The 19,880-nt window shown below is 42.0% G+C and overlaps 1 protein-coding gene across 2 annotated transcripts in view; it reads left to right on the top strand.

Moving 5' to 3' along the window:
- Positions 1–19,880, top strand: part of SETD4 (SET domain containing 4) — a 412,601-nt gene that overhangs the window by 314,281 nt on the left and 78,440 nt on the right. The window lies entirely within an intron of this gene.

Raw genomic sequence — 19,880 nt, 5'->3', positions numbered from 1 at the left:
TATTGGTGACACACAATTCTTAATAAAATATGTGATTATCAAAGTCCTCCTTGTTAACCAGCTGGCCTCCTGAGTGCTGTGGGGAGAATCACAAAAGAAGTAGATCCTGTGCCTCTCCCCTTGGAGCCTGTGGAGTTGCCCCTGGGAGAAGCAGCTGCATCACAAGTGTGCATCTGTCCTTATGACTTCTGGTTTCAAGTCCATATTTGACTCTGCTTGCTTTTTTTCCCCCCTGTCTGTGAAACTGTTAATACCTGTGGCTCATCTTCCTTGATTGTCAGGCACAGAAGCTTCTCAGGAGACACGAGAGTGACCTTTTTCTCTCTGAAGTGCCCTCAGGTCTTAGAGCCTCTCACTGTGAATTTTATATTTGTCAGTTGCCTCTATGAGTGTTCTATGGCTGCTGTAACAAATTGCCACAAATTCAGTGGCTTAAAACACAAGAATTTGTTATCTTACAGCTCTGGAGGTCAGGAGTCTGATCTGGTCTCACTGGGCTAAAATCAAGGTTTTGTGTTTCTTTCTGAAGACTTTGTGGAAGAATTCATTTCCTTGCCTTCTCCACTCTCTAAAGGCCACCCACAATCCTTGGCCCATGGTCCCTTCCTTTATCTTCAAGCCATCACCGTCGCACCTCCCTGAGCCCCCTCCCGAAGTCATATCTCCCTCTGATCATAACTTCCAGGAAAGTTTCTCTGCTTTTAAGGATTCATGTGATTGGTTGGGTCAACCCAGATAATCCAGGTTAGTAATCTTCCCATCTCAAATTCCTTAATTTATTCATATCCACAAAGTGCCTTTTGTCATGTAGGTTCCAGAGGTTCTGCAGATGAGGGCGGGGACATTGTTGAGGAGGGGATTATTCTGCTGATCACGGTACTTTATGTCAGGTGATTCAGAACATCATCTTCAAGTCTGGGGTTGCCATGGATTGGGGTCACTCAGAGGTCGACTCTGAGCAGACACTGGCATGCAGATTGCTTGCTAAGGAGGATCCTTGGAAGCAACACCTATGGCAGGGAGGGAGGGGGAGGAGGCAGGAGTGAACGGGGCAGAGGCTGAGTTACAGCCTCAGTCAACCCTACAGGGGACTCTGGAGCTAGAATGATTGAAGCTGTGATGGTCTTAGAGTAAAGAAACTTGCTCATGGCAGCCCAGTTAGTAAATGGTAGAGACAGTATTCCACCTCATATTGTTTACATATAAACCTACATTCTTATCCATTGTAGCTAATGCAGTCAACCTCCAGGACAGGGGTTTGTAAATTTTTCTGTAAAGGGCCTGATAATATATATTTTTGGCTTTATTTGCCATATGGTCTCAGTCTTAACTACTCAACTCTGCCCTTGTGGTGCCATAGATAATACATAAAAGGACGACAGTACCATGTTCCAATAGAACTTTATTTACAAAAACAGGTGGCTGGTTGGACTTGGCCCACAGGCTGCAGGTTACCAACCCCTGCTCTAGGAAGTCCTCAGGTTGAGCAGGTACCACAGACTGAGTGGTTCTCACACTTGATCATGTATCACAACGACCTGGAAGACTCATCAGAACACATGTGACTCAACCCCACCTCCAGAATTTTGATTCAGCAGGTCTGGGGTGGAAGCCTAGAATTTGTAGTTTCAGCAAGTTCCCAGGTGGAGCTGATGCTGCTGGTCCAGAGACCACACTTTGAGGACCACTGGCTTAGGTTAACACTCATGAATGAAAGTCAATGATGCTCTCCTCAAAGGAAAGTCTTGGTGTCATCCTTCAACAAAACAGCAATGCACAGGTGTCTTCTGAGTGTGTAACTAAAGGGCACACTGCTTAAATGGATTCCTTTCTTCAAGTCTCTGGCACAGGAGGAGCCAATGCTTTCTTAAATTCTCATCCACTGCATGAATTAGTGCTTGAATTTCTAGCAGGGCCAGTCCTCCAGGAATGCAAATTCCTTTTTTTTTGAAATGCAAATACCCTGGATGAAGAGGAACAATTTGAAGGGGAGAAGAGGAGTATATGTATATATGTATATACGGTTTGGAGTTGAGAGACCACTTCCTAGTTTAGTGGTCATGGACAGGCTTTTTCCTTTCTGAACTATTATTTCCTAATCAGTGTAATGGGAATGGTATTAATTCATAGGTTGTTATAAAAATCAAATATAATCTAATGAGATAATGCATCTAAAAACACCCTTAATATTCATACATTAGTTTAAACTGGTTTTATTAATTTTTTTTCCCCTCTGTGTCAGGAAGGCTGGAGATGACAGGAGACAGTAATATCTTAGAGGGAGAGGGTGCTATGTCAGTGAGGGTAAGGGCAAAAGCAGGATGAGCAGGGAGGTTTCTGAGGACAAACTACTTATTTTATAATATCTAAAAAATCGCATGTAATAATATCTAGGCTAGCCTTTGTTTAAGACAAACTAGGTGTATCAGTTAGCCTTTGCTGCATAACAAGCAGCTCCAAAATCAAATGGCTTAAAACAACAACCATTTATTTAGCTCATGATTCTGTTAGGTGGCTCTTTTTGTCTCTTCTGAGTTTGGCTGGTCTTGGCTGGCCTTATGAATCTGTGGTCATTTGGTAGGTGAGCGAGGTGGTAGCTGGTCCCAGATAGCCTCGTTTGCATGTTTCGTTGGCTAGAGCGTGGGGTGATGAGGGGACTATACCAAAAGTCTCTCATCTTCCAATAGGCTAGCAGGGTCTGCTCATGTGGTGGCAGTTCTTAAAACAGCAAGCAAAAGCTACAAAGCCTTTAGAGGACTTAGCTTAAAAGTGACCCAATATCACATCTGCTGCCTTCTGTTTGTTAAAGCAAGTCACATGGCCAGGTTAAAGGGGCAGGGAAATAGCCTCCACCCCTTGACCGGAATGGCTAGAACCACTGAAATCTACCACATCAGATACAAACTTTTCCAAGTACTTAGTCTGGTTTTATCATTTATTGCTTCAGTTTTTGTTGTTTGAATTTAAAAACTCAAAACGAGATCAGAATCATCTCTCACACCCCATGCATGCCAATATTCTTATTCTGATTTATAAAATAAAGTATATAAAAACCACAAAGAATTTATACAATTCTTAACCAGGCAATATGAATGACCCTCTGTAACTCAGGTAGAAGAGAAGAGCATTTTAGGTAGTTAGAATTTCAGAGAATTTGAAAACAAAAATCATTCTTTTTGTTGTTGTTGTTGTTGTTTTGTGGTACGCGGGCCTCTCACTGTTGTGGCCTCTCCCGTTGCGGAGCACAGGCTCCGGACGTGCAGGCTCAGTGGCCACGGCTCACAGGCCTAGCCGCTCCGCGGCATGTGGGATCTTCCCGGACTGGAGCACAAACCCGTGTCCCCTGCATCGGCAGGCAGACTCTCAACCACTGCGCCACCAGGGAAGCCCCCCAAATCATTTTTATCTTAGTTTAAAAAAATTTTTTTTGTATGTAGGGAAAAGATACAGAAAACTGCCTTAAGAGCTGTGGGTGGAAAAAAGGGCAAATAAAATTAACTATATATAAATGTTCCTTGCACTAATTCTGAAACATGAAGAATAAAAACAAAACACTAGTATGAATATTTGACTTGAAACTGGTGGATTAATCCAGAGATCTATCTCTAATATACATGATCTTTAAGAAATTTCCTAACTCCATGACTCTATTCTTTACATGTTGGAGTTGAAAGATCTTTAGGAAACTGTGGTCCAGAGAGATGCCGAATTGTCTTGGGAAACCCAGCTAGTCATTGACAGAGTCGGGACTAGGGCCTACATAACCAAGTTGCAAATCCAAACTTTTTCCATCATTCCATACTGTTTCCATCATAGATGCTCTGTTCAGAGGCCTCTACTACCAGGGCATATACTCACTGAGCTGAGAGAGGAAGTCAGTTGGAACGCTGCAAAATATTAGTCATTCCCATGGGAATGGGAAGTTGAATGGCTGAGGGCATCGTTGTTCTTCCTGTTTGAAGAACAGCTGCTGTGTCTTTCAAGGCATTTTTGAGGATGTGTTAATATTGCTTCTTTTCTAGCTTTTGGTTGGGCAGGTCTGCACTACCTACTAAGTAGGTGACTACATTTTCCTTGGTGGAAAGTGCATTAGGTAATGACATTTTTCCTATGCACTCATCAACAACACTGTCTCTGTCCAAGACACGGCTGTAAGTTTGCTCATGTTCTGTCTGTGGGGCATGGTCACACCTCTCCCAGTCACCTCATTTTGATTTTAAGCTACTGAAACTACTCTTTGTGTTGCTGGGTGACTATTAACCATATTTGACAAAAAGAATGTTTTCCATGTTCTGGTAAGGAAATCCTCTGTTAAGATAAACAGCCCTTTCCCTCCTCTCCTCCAATTCGGGCCTTGCCAGAAAGGTCTAAATAGGTTCTCTGTAGTCATTTTCTTTTCAATACTTCACATTGGAGTTCAGTAAGAAACTCCAAGCCAGAAAACTTAACTTTTGCTGAAAGACCACAGAACCCAAGGACTAAAGAGCTATTTTAGGTTTGGGTGTCCTGCCCCAAGCCTCTTTTAGACATTTTGTATCCAGGTAAATGTCCTTTCTCTCTCCCCTCCTTTTCTATCATTTTCTTATGAAATTAATAAACATGCTTACTTCTTGGATTTTTGTGAATGTGATTTTCTACCAAAACATTTACTTCTTCCATTTTTCTATCCTAAACTACTTCATGAAGTATTGGGTTTACCAATGAGCTGAAATCTACATTTGATCCTTTATGATGATACTTAATCCTGAACGATGTTTGGAGACCACTGACTGAGGTAGAGCTTTTTGTTACAGCAAATAGATGTTGTTGCCCCTGGGTGGGGGTAGAGCTGCTGGTAGATGGGCTGTAACTCCATATACTGGTGGTGCTTCAACTAACATGAAAACTAGTTCAGGACTCATTGATGCATATATGAGCTACCATTCTCATTCAATTTTTTCCCCTCCCTTCACCGTTTCCACATTTTGTGACTTGTTTTCTTCTTCACAGTGGCCATTGATGTTAATTTTTTTCTTTGAGGCATACCTGTATAACAATTGAGGGGGTGGTGAGATGGGGGTGTGTGATGGGAGTAGGGTGCAGACCGTGTTTTGCCTCAAGGTCCACACATTTGAAGAGTGGTCCTTCCCTCAGATTCTTGCCTTCTGGAGAGGACTGAATTCTCTGTTGCCCTAGCTATGTGTGCACAGTGAGTTCTATAGTTGAAATTTGACTTAGAAGGTAAGGGTGGCTGCAGGAAGTTGCCTGCGCTCCATCAGGAAGTGAGTTTCACTTCCGGGTCAGGAGTATCATGAAGCCTTAGGGCCCTGTAGCGTTTCCCTTTATGACTCTGCATGTCTTGGGGGTGGAGCCTGGGGGCTCTAGCAACCTGAATTGGCTCTCTGTCCTGATCTCATAGTATTTGTTGTGACCCATTTTGTGTTTCCCTAAGGCCCAGGAAGGCATGGAATTCTGAGTTATTGTCCTGACGGCCCACGGACACACCGTGACAATGTGGGTGACAGTAGGAGGAAACTCAGCAGTTGAAAACTGCTTTGAGTTTTCCTTGACAATAAACACCAAGGGAATGGGGTGCATTATGTTAAGACTGGAGGAGGAGGGGAAGTAGCCCTATTATCTCTCCCCGCATCACATAGTCATTCTTTCATTTAATGAATGTGACTGAGGACTTTCTCTGTAACAGGGACTGTGCTGGGTGGATGAATTGGCTTCAAGCCTGGAGGCATCTTCCTTCTACATGGTCTTCACAACAGCTCAATTTATATGTGTGTGTGTGTCTGTGTGTGTGTGTACACACATGCTCACATACATATGCGCACCTAATCTATTACCATTGTCATAATTACTTGCATCTCTCTTCTACATCCCCAACACCTTACTTTTAGGCCATTATCACATTATACTTAGTACTAACCTAGAATGTTTAAATACATTTCTAGTAGCCACCGCTCCCTTTCCCCATCGCTCTCCCTTTACCAGTTGCATCAGTTTAATCTTTCATTAAGACAGTGATGTATGCTTGGAAGATCATGGGAATGAGAGCAGTGAGAAGTGTTAGGACCCTGGGGTTATGATCTCTGCTCTGTCTCAGTTACTTTACCTATAAAATATAAGATTAACAGGGTGGGAGGATTAGATGACCTTTAATTTCCCTTCCTGTACTGAATTTCATGACTCCACACTGAAACTTCCCCCCACGACTTTCAACAGCCTACTATTGTCTGGAGGACATGATGCAAACCCATTTGTTGACTGTTCACCACCCTCTCAGTAGGGCCCAGATCCGTTGCATAGCCCAGCCACCTCCTGTACATGGGGCCTCCTGGACAGCCAGGTTCACTGGTCTACTGGCTTTTCCCCATTTTCCTTCCTCTCTCTATTTGCTCATGAGTTTTTCTATTTACAGTGCCACACCTGCGCCTGGACCTTATCCATCTTTCCAAGGCTGTGTCCTCTAGGAAGCCTTCTCTCTTTTTATTCAATTGACTGAACTGTCCTTTCTCTGAAATCCCATCTTGCAGAGACTGAATCTTTCATGTGGCATACATACAAACACACAGGCATACACATACATACATGTATGTATGTATATGCATGTATATATCCATATCTCTATATTTTTATTATAAATTTTATCCCCATGCCTTTTTTTTTGGTATGCGGGCCTCTCACTGTTGTGGCCTCTCCCATTGCGGAGCACAGGCTCCGGATGCGCAGGCTCAGCAGCCATGGCTCACGGGCCCAGCCGCTCCGCAGCACATGGGATCTTCCTGGACCGGGGCACGAACCCGTGTCCCCTGCATCGGCAGGTGGACTCACAACCACTGCGCCACCAGGGAACCCCCCCATGCCATTTTTATATCTAGAGTGTATGACATGAAAAATAGTTCAAAAATGGGTATTCACCATCTCTTCCTTGCTTAGAAAAATTGCTGGAAGAATTCTGTGTGTTCCAGGTCAGCACATAAAGCTTTTTTGTACCGAATGTGAGTGTTGGGAGAGGGAAAAGATCTTTATTGAATTATTTTAGAAAGTTATGTATGGAAGAGAATACAATTGATCGAGAAGATTGGAAGGCTGATTTTCCCACTGTAAAATGTAAGCTCCATGAGATCAGGAATTTTGCTTGACTTGTTTTCCAGTTTATCCTTGTTCTTGAAATGCTTGGCACACATACTTGTTGAAAGAATGCATGACAATGGACCATACTGGCTAGCCTGGGATGGTGGTAGCAGGGAGAGGTTCTGGAAGTTTGGACAGAAGTGGGAGATACTGCTGTGCATGGGAGCTTTTAAGAAAGATGTGAAAACAAGATTTCAGATTTTGCTGTGAGTTGTGAACAAATCCTTCATTGGCTTTTTTTTTAGTAGTAAAGATTAAAAAGATCTTGATAAAGATTTCTTAAAGGTTGCATTGAATTTCACTGAATGGGGTCGCATCCTGTCATCCCTTGCAGGGCTGCCATGCATATATTGAGTTCTGTCTGTTTGTTCGATAAATGGACCACCTTCCGTTCTTCCCTGAGGTAGAGTGTGCTATGTGGAACATGGCTTACTTTGCATGTGGTGCCAGGTTCCATAGGGCCGTAGATGCATTTCGCTGGGCAGCAGCCTTGAGTGTGTTTGTAGTCGATTAAAGGGAGGCTAAAGGGGGAGTTTCTATGAATGTGTACATAGTAACTGTGAGTAATGAAAACCCAACTTAGACTAGCTTAGGCCAAAAGGAAAAAAATTGTTACATGGTTGTTGAGATGTCTTATGGTACAAAAGATAAGAACTGGGTGGGGCCTCAGGAGTGACCTTCAGAGATTATCTTTTCCTTTTCCACCTGGGTTTGCCACCCTTTCTCTCCATCCCTCCCTGGACTGGATTTTCTTCTCTTGGCTTCTTTGATGCACACAGTGGGAAATAGGAGAAAGTGGTCTCTCTTTCTCAGTTTTAAGTTTCCCAGGGTACCATTCCAATTGGCTTGAAAGTTGACCACCGAAGGACATCATCTTCATAGTTCCTTCTCCAGCAGCCACATGGTTGGAGTGGGGGAAGGGAGGAGAGTTGCCAGAAAGGAGGTGCAGGTCCCCACAGGAAGGGGTGTGAGATGAGTGGACAGAACAGGAAGGGTTCACTTTCACTGCTATGGCAGAAACACTTTACCATGTAGGCTCGGCCATGGGAAGTCAGTGGGGTCATCTCCTAGAGGAATGAGTTAATTCCAAGGTGCTGTGGCTCAGTGGCTATCTTGGATACTTTCAGTCACTCGTTCTATTGTGTCCAGTCACTGAGTTCTGTTGGAATAAGTGAGTCCCAGAAAGTTCAGCCCACACCTTGTGGGAGACCCTAGGAACCAAGAGAATCTCACCTGATAAAAACTTAGTGGTCTGCAATTTGTAAAAAACAATGAGAAGGTGCATAACAGTGAAGGTGATTTTTTTCTTGTGTTTCAGTCAAGGAATCAGAATTTGAGGTCCAAAATATTGTTTATAATAAAGTAACTATTTCAATGTAACAAATGACCAGATGTACACACAAAGGACTACTCTCTAGATGAAGGAGAAATGTTGTCTTTTGTCCCTTATTCGTTCGTACATTCATTCGTTTTGCAAACTTTTGTCGAGTACCGGCCACTGTAGGTTTTGGGGGTCCAGTGGTGAATAAGACAATTGTAGGCTCTGCCCTCCAGGAGCTTATAGTTCAGTGGGGAGTAGAGATATTGAGAAAGTGCCAGGTGTGATGCATACTTTGAACAAGAAAATAGAGGGAGCGTGGGAGCCTCTAACGCGATCAGATGGAGGAGTTCTTGTCAGACATCTTGGGGAAAATGGCCTTTAATTTGAAGGTTGCATTTGGGGATTGGAGGCAGCAGATAAAGCAGAGTAAGGTTCCAGGGAGTGGGGATGCTGTGTTCCAGCCTCAAAGGATGCGTGTAGCCCCTTTGAGAGTTGAAAAAAGTTCAGTCGGCGGCAGTGGGGAGAGGAAGGGAGGGAGGGTGTGTGGAATCGAGGCTGTGTGTAAGGATTTGGGCTTTGTCCGAAAGGAACTGGGAAACTGTTGAAGAAAGCTGTATTATGTGAATACTATGAATACTGGGATATTAGTTCTCTATGGCTGCTGTAATAGATTGCCACACACTTGGTGGATTAAACAACACAGTTCTGGAGGTTAGAAGTCCAAACTGGGTCTCACTGGACTAAAATCAAGGTGTTGGCGAGCTGTGTTCCTTCAGCTCTAAGGAAGAATCCTTTTTCTTGCCATTTTCAGCTTTTAGAGGCTGCCTGCATTCCTTAGCTTGTGTGCCCCTTTCCCTAGGATGTGGACATTTTTGGGGGCCACGTTTCTTCCGACCATAGATATACAGCCTGTAGGTGACACGATCTGATCGGTCTACACTCTGTGAGGACAGGAACCACGGCTCTTTTGCTCACCGCTGTATACCCTCAGCTTGATCGGCACTGTGCCTGGCACATAATAAATACTTCGCAGGTTATTTGCTGAATCAATGAGGAAAAAGATATTTAATAACTTCTGGCTGCAGAGAGAAGAGTGGGTTGAACTGGGGCAAGAGTGGGTGCAGAGAATCCAGTTAGAAAGTTATTGTTGAAAAAAGATCAAAGTTGCCTGGACACGGTGGTATCAGTGATTGGATTTGAGAGGCATTTAGAAGACACTCAACAAGACTTGGAGGTCGATTATATATGAGGCTGGGTGATGCTCAGATGTTTAGCTTGGGCATGGAGGAAGGTGCTCGTGCCTTTAACCAACACAGGGAAGCTGGAGGACAAGCAGGATCTCATGAGCTGCTGAGCACGGATCGGTATGGACGGAGTTTGACTACCTGAGGTTGAGATAACTGTGTCCATCCCTAACAGGCAGAGGCATATATGAGTCTGTGGCTCAGCAGAGAGGTGGAAGCTGGAGTTTAAGATCCGGAAGTCATCCCAGCATCTCAGTAGTTGTTCATGGAAGTCATGGACTTAGATGTTGTCACGTAGAGGAAAGTGGTAGATGGGGAAGGGAAGAAAGCCCAGACTAAGTCCCGAAACACCATTTCACAGAATCTGTTTCTCATTCCAATATCACTGCTCTATGTGGTTGAGACTCAGCCTTGGGAAGGGATCATTGTTTGTGTTCAGTGTTTCCCCTCTTGCACTGTTTTTTAAAAAACTAATTAATTAATTTATTTTAACGTCTTTATTGGAGTATAATTGCTTAACAATGTTGTGTTAGTTTCTGCTGTATAACAAAGTGAATCAGCTATACATATACATATATCCCCATATCTCCTCCCTCTTGCGTCTCCCTCCCACCCTCCCTATCCCACCCCTCTAGGTGGTCACAGAGCACCGAGCTGATCTCCCTGTGCTATGTGGCGGCTTCCCACTAGCTATCGATTTTACATTTGGTAGTGTATGCATGTCCTTGCTGCTCTCTCACTTTGTCCCAGCTTCCCTTTCCCCTTCCCCGTGTCCTCAAGTCCATTCTCTAGTAGGTCTGCATCTTTATTCCCATCCTGCCCCTAGGTTCTTCAGAACCTTTTTTTTTTTTTTAGATTCCGTATATATGTGTTAGCATATGGTATTTGTTTTTCTCTTTCTGACTTACTTCACTCTGTATGACAGACTCTAAGTCCATCCACCTCACCACAAATAACTCAATTTTGTTTCTTTTTATGGCTGAGTAATATTCCATTGTATATATGTGCCACATCTTCTTTATCCATTCATCTGTCAATGGACACTTAGGTTGCTTCCATGTCCTGGCTATTGTAAATAGAGATGCAATGAACATTGTGGTACATGACTCTGTTTGAATTATGGTTTTCTCAGGATATATGCCCAGTAGTGGGATTGCTGGGTCGTATGGTAGTTCTATTTTTAGTTTTTTAAGGAACCTCCATACTGTTCTCCATAGTGACTGTATCAATTTACATTCCTACCAACAGCGCAAGAGGGCTCCCTTTTCTCCACACCCTCTCCAGCATTTACTGTTTGTCGAGTTTTTGATGATGACCATTCTGACTGGTGTGAGGTGATACCTTATTGTAGTTTTGATTTGCATTTCTCTAATGATTAGTGATGTTGAGCATCCTTTCATGTGTTTGTTGGCAATCTGTATATCTGCTTTGGAGAAATGTCTATTTAGGTCTTCTGCCCATTTTTGGATTGGGTTGTTTGTTTTTTTGATATAGAGTTGCATGAGCTGCTTGTAAATTTTGGAGATTAATCCTTTGTAAGTTGCTTCATTTGCAAATATTTTCTCCCATTTTGAGGGTTGTCTTTTCGTCTTGTTTATGGTTTCCTTTGCTGTGCAAGCTTTTAAGTTTCATTAGGTCCCATTTGTTTATTTTTGTTTGTATTTCCATTTCTCTAGGAGGTGGGTCAAAAAGGATCTTGCTGTGATTTATGTCATAGAGTGTTCTGCCTATGTTTTCCTCTAAGAGTTTTATAGTGTCTGGCCTTACATTTAGGTCTTTAATCCATTTTGAGTTTATTTTTGTGTATGGTGTTAGGGAGTGTTCTAATTTCATTCTTTTACATGTAGCTGTCCAGTTTTCCCAGCACCACTTATTGAAGAGTCTGTCTTTTCTCCATTGTATATTCTTGCCTCGTTTATCAAAAATAAGGTGACCATATGTGCATGAGTTTATCTCTGGGCTTTCTATCCTGTTCCATTCATCTATATTTCTGTATTTGTGCCAGTACCATACTGTCTTGATTACTGTAGCTTTGTAGTATAGTCTGAAGTCAGGGAGCCTGATTCCTCCAGCTCCGTTTTTTCTTGGGCTGTTTTAATGAACATTTCTTATTAGGATGAACCCTGGGGTGTTGGCATGGAATATGGAAATCACATAGTTTTAGAAAACCCACTTAGTGATTGCTTGCACTGAAGTCCTTTGTAAGAGATTTGGAATTTGGGTTTAGTTATGTGTGTACTTATCAACTTTGAATGGAGGGTATGGTAGGTGCCTCAAAAGGCAGTAAAGTCTAAACAGATATTTTCAGGGTTGGAGGACTGTATCCATCCTCACTTTCTTTCCTTGTTTACCTGCTTACCATGAATGATTGAACTGAGCTGGAAACCAGGGTCTGTGTATCCTGAGAGCCCAGGTCAAGAAAGACTATTGGCCCTTAAAGTAACAGTTTTGAAGGATGGAAAGGGCCAGGAAATTACCAGAATTCCAATACTTTACCCTGGGAAACTGGCTGAAGACCGGTTACCAAATCTAAATGGAAAAAACAAGATAGGATGTTCAGGGAACTTGCACTGAAGAGCATAGTTTGGAGTGGACAACCTTAGAATATATGTTCCTGGAGTTTTAAAGATTGAGAGAGGCTCAGGATACATCAAGTTTTTTGAGACCCTAAGTGTAAAAAACAAAACAAAACAAAACAAAAACAACAACAACAACAAGGGGAAGAAAGGCCAAAACAGCATTGCAAATATGCCAGAATACCTAACTTTACATTTTGACAAACAAATTCTTTATAACCCAAACACAAAGCCCACAATGCTGTATGTTTGTGTTAGGCACAAGATATTTATAAGTTTTATAAAAACTAATTCACTGTGTACCACAGGGGGGTGGCCTGATAATGCAACATGAGATCAAAGTTGTGTGATAAATGTCATCATCTTTCAACCTTGTGTGTCATCTCTATGTGTCATATATGTATCTTGAAAGTCCAAATTTGAGACCCTGTGGTTGTGAGGCCAAGGTCAAATGCCCCTTTGGTGATAGGGCTTTGTACATCTTATCCATTATTTAAAACCCAACTAAAGTGTTCTTCCCGTCTCTTCAATGTTAATCAAGAGTCAATACATGACAGGGAATGAGCTATACTGGGCACTGGAGGCACAAAGATGGATGGGATACAGCTCACTGCTGGAAGAGCTCGCACGGCTGAGGACGCAGCCATAGCAGCAGCTAAAGCCAGTGCCGGGAGATCGTCCTCGCTCCTGCTATCTTTCCTTGAGTCTGAAGACCTGAAAATGATCTCATCTCCTCTGGCTCCTCTTGCATTTAAATGCTCTACCACTTTTTGAACAAACCCTATACATATTGTATTGCTACGAAAATTGATTGCACTTTGTTATAAATATTTACATATTATAAATTGTAAATCAACTATACTTCAATTTTTAAAAAATGCTTAAATTTACATTTAATTGCTTATAATATTGTGTCTTCACTGCAGTTGGGTGTGGTAACCAGAGAAAGTTCAGGACAACAGGACACAAAGAGAGCCATTCCTTCAACTTCTGGGTTGTGCTCTTCAACAGAAGCTTCTAGTTAGCTGTGATAGGTATTATTATCTCTACTTCTAGCACTCTGGGAGAAAAACTTTCACCTCTCCCTGACTCAGGCTGAGTGCCTGTATATACATTATCAAATCACTTATCTCCCTCTTGTAAGAAGCTTCTTTATCTGCCAGGCTCACTCAGGAGCTCATTGAGCCCTCAGTCATATTTTCCTCTCTAGCACTGAGTAGCAGTCGGTGTTCCTGCCACATTAGATGTTTGCTAAACAAATTAAGGAATTAAAGAACACCTTGTACTACATCAGGTTTCCCATGTGGATTAGGGTCAACTTACAAAATGATGCAAGGATCCCAGAAAGCACTAAAATAGTTGATAGCAATTGATTGTATTTCAACAATTACACCCCACTCCCCTTATCCCACCCGCCCTATAAACATTAGCACATGCACCCATGACTTCATGTTTCCATAAAAGGCCCAAATATGTAGCCAACGTTGGCAACCTTTTATTTTCAGTAAATATTTTTTAGCGCTTTACTGCATGATTTGGCCAGTGGTTGATTGCCAGTTTCAGAGAATTTGGTAGAATTTATAGGAAGGCGGATCATCTATGTTCCTTTAAATAAAGCTGGTTGCTTTGTGCCTGGAAAAGGGACCTTGCCTTGTGGAACTGTCCGGACAATGAGTTCACATTTTATAGCATCTCTGGTTAATGTGAGATCACTGAGCCACGCTAGACACTGCCAGTGGCCATCAGTGCCATCATCTGACTTCTGAACAGCTCTGATTTCCCCTGACTTGGGAACCCCAGGCTAGTTTCACTTGGGCTCTGAAAACTGTCTCAGAATATCCTCCATCAATTGCTATTTGTATGGTGGGACATAAACAGCAAGGCAGGGTGGAGAAAACAAACAAGTTTATTGTACTTAAGTGTTACGGGAGCAGCGGTCACTAGTCAGCGGGGGAAATATATTTTATTTTCCTTTCTTCATGTGCTTTTCTATAAACAGCAAAACATGCTGAACCAGTTTTTCAAACAAAGTTGTAAAATCAGAAAATACAACGACCTTTAACAGTTGGTAGCATGAATTATCCGGGGCCACAAAGAAGTTTTTAACTCTTGAAACATGTTGGCAACGTGACAAATGAGGGTTTTTTTTCCCCCTTTCAGACCATTAAAAATAGCTTTTATAAACTCATAACTCCCTCTGATGGGGAGCTCACCATTAATCACCTTTATGACATCTTATATTTAGGCCATGGATAAATCCATGGGTCCTAATCAACCACTTTCCTGAGGAAATTGGCCAAATCCCCACTGGAGGGGGAGATGAATCACAACAGCCGTGCTATTCAGACAAATCTCTTTTCAAGTGCCCTTAAAGCTTTTTTTCATACACCAGCGAAGAGAGCCACACAGGAAACAATAATAGTTTAATCTTTTGAAAAATTTCCTTCCTGCATTGCAGCGCTTTCAGACAGGTAGTCAGAGCCAGCCAAAGAAAATTAGCAGCCGCCCCTGCCAAGAGCAGGCTGCTACTTGAGGCTCTGAGCTCCCCGGCCCCTTCCTCCTCTTCACACCCCCAACTCCTGTCGTCTCCAGGTCTCCAGCCTGCAAGGGAGTCTTCTTCTGCCCGGTGGTGGCCCTCACTGACATTGGAAGAGCCCTTGGTGACTCGGCGTGTGTCTAGGCGTTTTTAAAGCATCTCTGCCCTTCTCCTCCCAGAGTTTTCTCTAGGTTCTGGTTGGGAGGACACGTGTCATCTGGAGAAGCACATTGGGTTCTCAGGAAAATGCCATTTTTCACAAGATGGAGGGAGTCGTGGTAAATGTGTGTCTGCCTTTTGCTCGTGGAATTTTGCCAAATCTGAGCGAGTTCTGAGACTTGTGGGTTAGAAAAGACTTAGTTTCTGTAAGTTAACTTGCTTCACCCTCTGCCACCAGTGTGGGACATGAACCTTTAATAATGTCCAACAATTCGTTGCAGGCTTTGCTCGGGCTGTCGTAGACACTTTTCCTTAGGGATTTGGTCACAGTGCTTATGAAAGTCTTAAGCTGTACTTCTAATCAGCAAGTTCACTGAACTGTGGACAAAAAGAGAACCCCCCTCCCCCATTGACCCCCGTAGGCCATTGACCTCTGCTCAGGTTCTGTTGACCCATTGGCTGCCAGCGCCACCCCCCGCCCACTTGCCTCCCCTTACCCCACCATCTAAGTCTCCTGGCTCTCCATTTTGGCTCCTCACCCAACAGTCTCTTTGTCTTTTCCCTCGGCTTGGCAATTTCATGAACGACTTTCAGGGCCCGGAATAAATTAATTGCATTTCTATCTCTCGTGTATTTCCCCCTCCCATGTTTGTGACTGTATAAAGAAAAATAATCTCTCTTTATGTAGACTATGAAATTGACTGATCTCTCAAATGAGGAGAGAGGGGGCAAAAGGACTCATTGGCCAAGTTTCCGACTGTCACAAAAGAAAGTGAACCAAATTAGTTATTATAAAAATAGTCCCTCAATGCCACCCATGGTGTCTAGGAATTCTCTGGATCCATTCTCATGCATTTTCAGGACCAACAGAAAGTCCATGAAATTGGGGGTTTCATCTCCTTTTCCTCCATTATCATGGATAACTGAAAATAAGCTTTGTAATATTTTCCTTAGAAAAGTGTCTTAGCCACTCAGGAACATTTTCTCAGCAGTCCAAGTCAGAAAATCAGCAATCCATATCCCCATAGTAGCTGAGAAGAGGCCCGTGGTTCATGTTGTTGTAAAGGATTATCAACAACCAAGTGGTACCTTAAGATGTTCATCATAGTGTTATTTATAATAACAATACATTATGAAGACTTATATTTCCAGCAATAAGCCAGTGTTATTATCAGCCACATAACAGACATGTAACTGTGAAAAGTCGTGTTTTCAAAGTACACTAATCAATGGGAATATGCTTACACTATCTAAAGGGAAAAAGGTAGAATATACTGTTTATACTATTTAATTCCAATTTAGAAAAAAGATCATTTCTGGTTAATGGAATTATAAGTGGTTTTAATTTCATTTTTACAACTTTTCATAATTTCTAAAATGTTTTTAATGCAGAAACATTGTTTTATACTGATATACAGAATCAGATACTATGTCTAATTGGCTTTGCTTGTTTTGTTTTATTTGGGAAGTTTCCTTCTTTCTCAATTTTTATTTGAAAGCTCTTAGAAGAAGAAAGGGTAAAGGGTAGGAAGAAAGAGGAAGGAAGAATGATTATTTCTGTATTTTGTCTTGAAAATTTTTGTGCTATATATTTTCAGTGAACACTGTAGTGTTTCTTAAACACTGTATTTTCCCTGGAGTTTTGATACCAGCAGAGGATAAAGACATTGAGTTACCAACTTGTTAGGAAAAAATTATGCTGACTCACATGTTCTAAAGAGACGTTGGATTTATGATGTTACATTAAAGATGTCTTTGAGTAGTGGCATCACTGTATACATGATCTCTGATACAATAAAATTTGGCAAAGTCAAGATCTTTGAGAGATATTTTTGAGGCAACATTAAGTTTTATCTTCTGAGCCCATGAAAGTTATGAATGTCTAGAATCTGATGTTTGATAAGAAATATCCCTACTATACATAATTAAAAAGGGATATCTAAAGAGACTGACGGATGAAATAAAATATTCAGAATAAATAGGACATCACTGAATAGCAAGGAGGGGGCTTGTCAACCCTGGACGAGCACCTCTGTCTTTTTACCACTGCTCTTCCTGGATGCCTGTAGTCAGCTAAGCCCCGATTTGCCTGACATAAATTCATGAAAGTTTTGTGACATAACGAAGAAGGTGTGGAGGGGACCAGAGTGAGAGCCCAGTCTAAGCACTCAGAAACAATGCTGTACCCAGGTCAAGGCCATGTCAGTATCCTAGGGCTTTGCTTATTTCAGGCCAAAGTTCATGTGAGTCAGAGAAAGTTCTCGAGCCTCTGGCCATCACGGGACACTGCTTCTTTTGTTTAGTTGTTGAGGGAGACCCTGGCCCAGAAGACTCAGGATTGATTGCTCTTGAAAGCGCAAGGAATCAAAATGTGATTTCCTGACCCCAGAAGACGTGTGTGGTTGTAGGTTCTCTGTGTGGGGCAAGGTGAAGGAGGAAGTGAAGCTTGCCATGCTGGATAGGTGGGGAGGGACAAAAATTCTTCTCTCTTCTTTGCTCCAGTCTAACCCAGACTTCTGTGATCTTTCCGACAACATGCCAAGTGTTCACCAAGGGACTCATTTTTCCCCTGGTCACACAGGAGACCACATTCCATGCCTCCTCATTCTCCACCGGCTAGACGTGGTCCAAGGAGGACTCCAAGGACCAGAGGATGGTGGAATCGCCAGGAGAAAGGGGCCAGGGTCTCTGAGTCACCTTGTGGAAGGCTGCTGCTAACTGCCTGACCAGACTGTGATCAGACGAGTGGGACATAAACCTTTATTAGATTAAGCTGCTGAGATTTAGGATTGTTTGCTATAGTGGTTAGACTGTCTGACCAATACAAGGTGGTTGCCAAATCTGACTTTCCAATGGCCAGGATGCCCTCCTTGTTCTGTGCCTCAACTTCCTCATCTTTAAAATGGGAAACTCATAGTACTTACCTCATAAGGATGTGGCCAAGTACAGAATTGTGCCTCATCCTCAGTGAAATGTCACCACTACCATGACTAGTACTACTACTATGGCAAGTACTATCAGTACTATTACCTGAAGTAAGTGGTTGTTTATTTCAGGAAGGACTACCATTATGGAAGCACCCTAAATGTCCACTGACGGATGGATAAAGAAGATGTGGTATATATATAATGGAATATTACTCAGCCATAAAAAAGAATGAAATAATGCTATTTGCGGCAACATGGATGGACCTAGAGATTATCATACTGAGTGAAGTAAGTCAGACAGAGAAAGACAAATGTCATATGATATCACTTATATGTGGATCTAAAACAAGATACAAATGAACTTATTTATAAAACAGAAATAGACTCACAGACATAGAAAACAAACATGGTTACCAAAGGGGAAAGCAGAGGGGAGGGATGAATTGAGAATTTGGGCTTAGCAGATACACACTACTATATATAAAATAGACAAACAACAAGGGCCTACTGTATAGCATAGGGAACTATATTCAATATCTTGTAATAACCTATAATGGAAAAGAATCTGAAAAAGAATATATATCTATATATTTCTCTATCTATCTATCTATCTAGCATCATCTATCTCTAACTGAATCACTTTGCTGTACACCTGGAACATTGTAAATCAACTATACTTCAAAAAAAAAAAAAGTAAAAAAGAGAAAAGAAAGGCTACCATGGATCTCATGCTTCTTGAGAGGGGAAAATAGGTTTCTTGACGAAAACCCATGTGAAGTACTAGCCAAACTATCAAAACAAACCTTAGATTAAGTCCCTCAGGGATTTTGCACATGGAACTGGTACATTACCTCTCGTTATGGAACTGGATGCCACCTAATGATTCACAGTGGGTTTCGAGGGGAGAGATCGTTTTGGGTTATGAGAAAATTGTTGAAGAGTTCATGGAGAAGCAATTAGTTATTTAATCTTTCTAGTTTATTTGGAAGTGGTGATCTCAACACACAATGAGCTTGGCCTTAGAAACTTCATTGCAGCCATAGAGGAAATTTGGCTTTTCAGTAGAGGTTTGCTTTGTGAAACTCAGGTGATGGGATTTTATTATTTATTTATTATTTACTTAACGTCTTTATTGGAGTATAATTGCTTTACAATGGTGTGTTCGTTTCTGCTTTATAACAAAGTGAATCAGCTATACATATACGTATATCCCTATATCTCCTCCCTCTTGCATCTCCGCCCCCCCCCATAGGTGAGGGGATTTTGAACAAAGACAGTGTGACATCATAGTGACATCCTAACCAATCGATTAGGATAATTAGAACTGTTTCAACTGGTTAGCAGGTAAAGACTGATGTCTGAGTGCTAGGAGAGGGTAGTTGAGAAGTCTAGTGTTGTCATTACGAATGTAGGCTATGGAGTCACACCACCAGGGTTCACATTTGGCAATTTACTGCATAACTTGCTGTGTTACCCTGGGCAAGTTATGCAGTCTCCCTGGGCTTTTGTTTCTTCATTTGTAAATTGGAAATAATTATAATACCTCTCCTATAAGATTATGAGGAATAAATGAGTTAATACATTTGAAAAACTTAGAATAGAATGATACTACTACTACTAATTATTATTATTATCATTATAAAACATTGTTTAGTACCTTCGTCTGGAACATAGCCATCTATTTCAAAGGTGTTAAAAGTTTTACAACACTGAACTTCAATGAACTGTATTTGCCTGATACAGTGGATATTTCAGCAGTGGAAGGAAAGTCTTCAGTGCCAAGATGATGCTGTGCACCATTTGCACCAAGATGCTCATTCTGATACTTTTTGTTTGTAGAAACTTTTGCACCAACCCGAATGCTTTTGAAGGCTATTAACTGATGAGGAAGACTGGAGATAATAGAATCAGGCTGGTGGGCAGAAGCACATTTAAGTTGTTGATGCGTCTCTGAAGATGGAAAGAAGCTGTCGTCTTCCCATCTTGCAGAGACGT

Source organism: Pseudorca crassidens, chromosome 5 (genome assembly GCF_039906515.1).
Source record: "Pseudorca crassidens isolate mPseCra1 chromosome 5, mPseCra1.hap1, whole genome shotgun sequence".
Classification (NCBI taxonomy): domain Eukaryota; kingdom Metazoa; phylum Chordata; class Mammalia; order Artiodactyla; family Delphinidae; genus Pseudorca; species Pseudorca crassidens.
The sequence above is the reverse complement of the archived record's forward strand: the minus strand, read 5'-3'. Positions and strand labels throughout refer to the sequence as shown.